This window comes from Capsicum annuum, unplaced genomic scaffold (assembly GCF_002878395.1).
Source record: "Capsicum annuum cultivar UCD-10X-F1 unplaced genomic scaffold, UCD10Xv1.1 ctg50254, whole genome shotgun sequence".
Taxonomy (NCBI): domain Eukaryota; kingdom Viridiplantae; phylum Streptophyta; class Magnoliopsida; order Solanales; family Solanaceae; genus Capsicum; species Capsicum annuum.
In genome coordinates, this window is record NW_025858109.1 from 1 (window position 1) to 4,597 (window position 4,597).

The 4,597-nt window shown below is 38.5% G+C and overlaps 1 long non-coding RNA gene and 1 other non-coding gene across 2 annotated transcripts; both read right to left on the reverse strand.

The window, feature by feature from the left end:
• Window positions 1-68: 68 nt before the first annotated feature.
• Window positions 69-4,575, reverse strand: LOC124892743. The gene is made up of 3 exons (XR_007050399.1): window positions 3,863-4,575; window positions 2,117-2,200; window positions 69-2,025 (listed from the first exon to the last, which is right to left on the reverse strand). It is a non-coding gene; the product is annotated as an uncharacterized LOC124892743 (long non-coding RNA).
• Window positions 1,546-1,619, reverse strand: TRNAT-AGU. The gene has a single exon. It is a non-coding gene; the product is annotated as a tRNA-Thr (tRNA).
• Window positions 4,576-4,597: the final 22 nt, after the last annotated feature.

Below are 4,597 nucleotides of genomic sequence, written 5' to 3' on the forward strand. Positions count from 1 at the left end.
GGGATGGAGAGGGGGTAGGGAGAGAGAGAGAGAGGGAGAGCCGGCGACCGGAGGTCGCCGGCTCGGGTCGGCGCCGAAGGTCAGCGACGGCGTCGGGGACCGGAGGCCGGTAAGCTGGGGGTGGAGAGAGGGTAGGGAGAGAGAGAGAGGGGGGAGAGAGCCATTGGGAGAGAGAGAGAGGGGGGAGAGAGCCTTCACCTAACAGATTCACCTCCACTGTATGCTCATCTAATAAGCAGAATCGGAGTGATAAGTTCACTAAGCCCATTTACACTTTTTAAGGGTTTTGAGAACAGTTTTATACCAGATAGTGTATTTGTCACTCTTCAAAGCCAGAACAGCCTACTGCTAATGCACCATGAGTCTTCTACCGCAATTAAGACAAGAAAGCAAAGAATTCTTAGCTTAACCCATTTACAAAAGCCAGATTATCCCAAATCAACCAAAGACAGACAGATATAGAAAGAGATTCTTGCGATCTTTTTGTAGCAACCGTGGTGAATTTAATCAAAGTTTAGCAAAATTAAAATCCCCCATTCAACCACCAGAGTTCAGGAATTTGCCCTCTGTCAATGAAACCATCTATCTCTAGAATACAAAAAAGTAAAACAAAAAGATCTACTTCAGTATGTCTCCAAGACTCCAACTATACACTCATCACGACACGTTGACTTATAAACAAAATAAAAGCTTCAAGACCATTAAAAAATCAAAAGTACAATGAAATAGTCTACAATATCATCCGTACGTAGAAATGAAATTCAAGTATATCTTTATGATGAAGCCAATCAACAACTAAGCCACTTGAAGAGAGATTTCAGTAGACATGCTTAGGCGCAGACACAAGGTCACGAAATATAACCAATCGACTGACAAGAAAAAAGATCACCAAGTTAGTTTTACGCAACAAGACTTGATTGGGTCATCCTCCCTTTTAAATATTTTCACATGTACAAGGAAGTACATGCATTCCTCGACTTTCTTTCTAGCTTTTATTTTTATCATTACTTTAGCATCATCATTTTTAATATCAGTATGTTATAAACTCTCTGATTATTTGGTCATTTCAAGCTCTAATTTTTACATGATTGTTAGGAAAGGGCTGGTGTTATATTAGCTAAAAGGAGATGAGGAAAAACAAACGATGTGATACTAGACCAAGGAAGCGGTAATGCAGGGTTAATCAATTAAGATGACTTAACCGCTTGAAAATATCCAGTAATAGAAACACTCACTCTACTTAATTACAATGTACAATGGAAAATACAGAATAACAAGTAATTAGGGACAGCAAGAATGAGTACACCCAAGAGAATGGAGATGAGGTATCAGACTCTTTACTCAACAATATGCATGCCTTTCTTTGCCCCAAACTCTGCTATTCTTTGCATCTCACATGCTTTACATGGGAAAATACGTCCACTGGGTTCGTAACAACCTTTCACTAGAAGCATAAAGCAAGAGACTAAATACGATAATAGCTAATTATGATCATATACTACAACAAGATACCCAGTATATTCCCACAAAGTGGGGTCTGACAAATGCTTTCATTGAGAGTCGAACTCAAGACCTCCCGCTTACTAAACAGGTGCTCTAACCAACTGAGCTATGAAAGCTGTTAAGTATTTCGTGGGAAAAGATCCTACGACCTTTAGGAAAATAACTCAACTGCTATTATAATCATATCTATAATTAATAAAAGTAACAACTATAAGTTCAAATAATAGTGAAAATTGTGGGAAGTATGTAGAGAGTAACATAGAGCTAAACAGCATCTCGGTTATTTCTCAAGAGAACTAACTTGATACTTACATGGATTCACGAAACTGAAGAAGCATAAGATATTTTACCTATAGTATGAGATATGAAGAAAATTTAGGTCTCTCCAATGCCAAGGTAGAAACTACCTTGATACTGAGAGAACCTTTCAACATCTCACAGCACTGAGATTGACAACATTCAACTTGTCTAATTAAATCCAGGAGCATTTCACCTTAAGGAAGTTTCACTTGAAGGCTAATTCTAGAAACAAAAAAAAGTAATAGAATAAGCACAAAACAAATAATCCCAAAAAGAAAGCCAGCATCAGTGAAACCAAAGATAAGCAAATCACCTCCTTCTCTAGTTCGTAGATAGTATCCGACTCAACTCTAGCAGAAGTCTCAGACGCACATTTCCTTATTCTTTCAGCCCAAGCCTGAAAAAGCTCCATATGTGAGATTATAAAGTGAACCCATTCTATTTCTGAAGATTTGAGGCAGCAAATGACAATTCACCACAAGTGAATAATCACATAATACAGAGCTACCCTTTGAAATAATTACCAATTCTACCAGCATAAAGACACAAAGTTGATAGACATTTGAAAAAGCAAAAGGTGATTCCGATAGCAGTTGCCGTACATCCAAGGCATCTCAAGTGAACGTGTGTCACTTCCAGTTGCATATGTAAATGCAGTGCGCTTCATGGGTTCCAGAGGTAATTCTAAATTGAATTTGAATTGTGTCCTTAAATGCAATTCAATTATGCTAAAATGAATCAATGCTGAAACCACATCAAAAGGGCATATAGTTCACTTCTTTTCCTTTTGACAGGTGAAAAGCATAATGTACTTACCAATTCCTTTTTCTTTAGTAGATAGACATTTGAAGAAAAATCTTTTGAAGATTAAACTATCTGCACTCTAACATGCACTTTTGGAAAATGGAGACCATCTCCAAAGCTAATTTCCTTCCTAAGTGGATTATCCACTGAATCAGGACATCACTCACCATTATTTTTATTTTTTCTGATAAGGCTGAATCTTTCATCAGATATCCTTACATCGTCCAGTAAGTCTGTACAGGATTGATTGATTATTGTATGTAGAGGGCGCAGATCTGTATGATCTTTCTATAACAGGCCAATCCTACTCAAATCAAATTCATCATCTTTTGCTCATATCATCCTTGAAGGAAGAGAATATATAAAAGAAAAAAAAGAGAAGCGTAAAAACTGCAGTGACCAACCCCATAACCCAACACCACTATCTGATGTTGCTCCTATTGTTGTTGATGTTGTAGCACCAATTCCTTCTCCCACAGTGATTGATCCTACCTCGGTTGTTTCTGCTGATCATCCACCTCTCAACTTATACCCCTAAGAAGGTCCTAGAGACTCACTCAGGGACCCCTTCGGCACTCAGATTATATGACTAAGCAGTCCACAACTTCAATATTGTATCCCATTGCCAATTATCTATCTTATACTGGTCTTCATCCCTCTGATCAGGCCTATTTGGGTGTTCTTTCTTCCATTTCAGAACCTACCTCTTACCATACAGCTGTTCAGTCATGAATTCTGAACTTTAAGCTCTTCACAATAAATCATACATGGGAGTTGGTTCCTTTACAGCCAAGGCAGACTGCCATAGGCTGCATATGGGTGTATAAGGTCAAACTTAAGGCTAAATAATGGTGAGGTGGAAAGGTTCAACGCTACATCGGTAGTCAAAAAGGTCAACTATATAACCAACAAAAAGGCCTGAACTAACATGAGACTGTCACGACCCGATTTTCAAGTCATGATGGCACCTACCACATCCCGGAGCTATTGCAATGGGTTACCTAGGTAAGAACGTCTAACTTGGACCCTATATGTGAACACAACATATAACAACATTTCACAACTAAGGACAAACGATATTCAAACACAAATCCCACAACCTGATAGTATTAATACAAGAGCTTCTAAACTTGACAAGAGGAATTTACAATCTCAGAATCTAAAATGCCTTAAACAATCTCATACATTTGTCTCGAAAGCAAAAGACAAATAAGGATAGAAGGGATAGAGGGTAACTCGATCTCCAAGAGCTCACCCTGTCTCCGAATAGTCAACTCGTACGAACTAGCTCAACGGCGGCAACTAGAACCTGGGTCTGCACCAAAAAGGTACAGAAGTGTAGTATGAGTACCAAAACACTCAGTACGCATCATCGGCCGACTGAGCTCAAATATAATGTAAAGACGATATAAAGAAAGACAATGATCTTAAAGTCAAGGTATAGGATCGTACCTGAATCTACTTTGGTACCACTGTAACAACATCTATACTACTAAAGCAATAACATGACATACTATTTCAATATACTCCATAATCACCATAACAACTGAGTATTATTTCGAAAGCGTACAACCATATACACAATAGCAAAACATCTACTTGCCATAATCATCATCAACAATCTTTAGAACATACATACAAGAACTTACCACGACGTCCCATACTGCCGGGAAGTACACGAAAGAGAGCAAAACAAAAAACTCATCACGGCGTCCCATACCACCGGAGAGTACACAAAAGAATACAACCAATAATACCATAAAGCACAACTACTCCATCAATTTACCAAAAACTGCGGGTAGCACAACCCCGCCATGACTCATTACCGAAATCCACTTCCAAGTACCCATACCATAATTCAACATAAAGAAAGCAACATTGTCATAGCATAGGTATGTAATCATTAGTTCTATAATTCATTGAGCATCATCATAATATCACACATTCCTCCGGACTCGAACCGGGCATCATCATAATATCACATATTCCT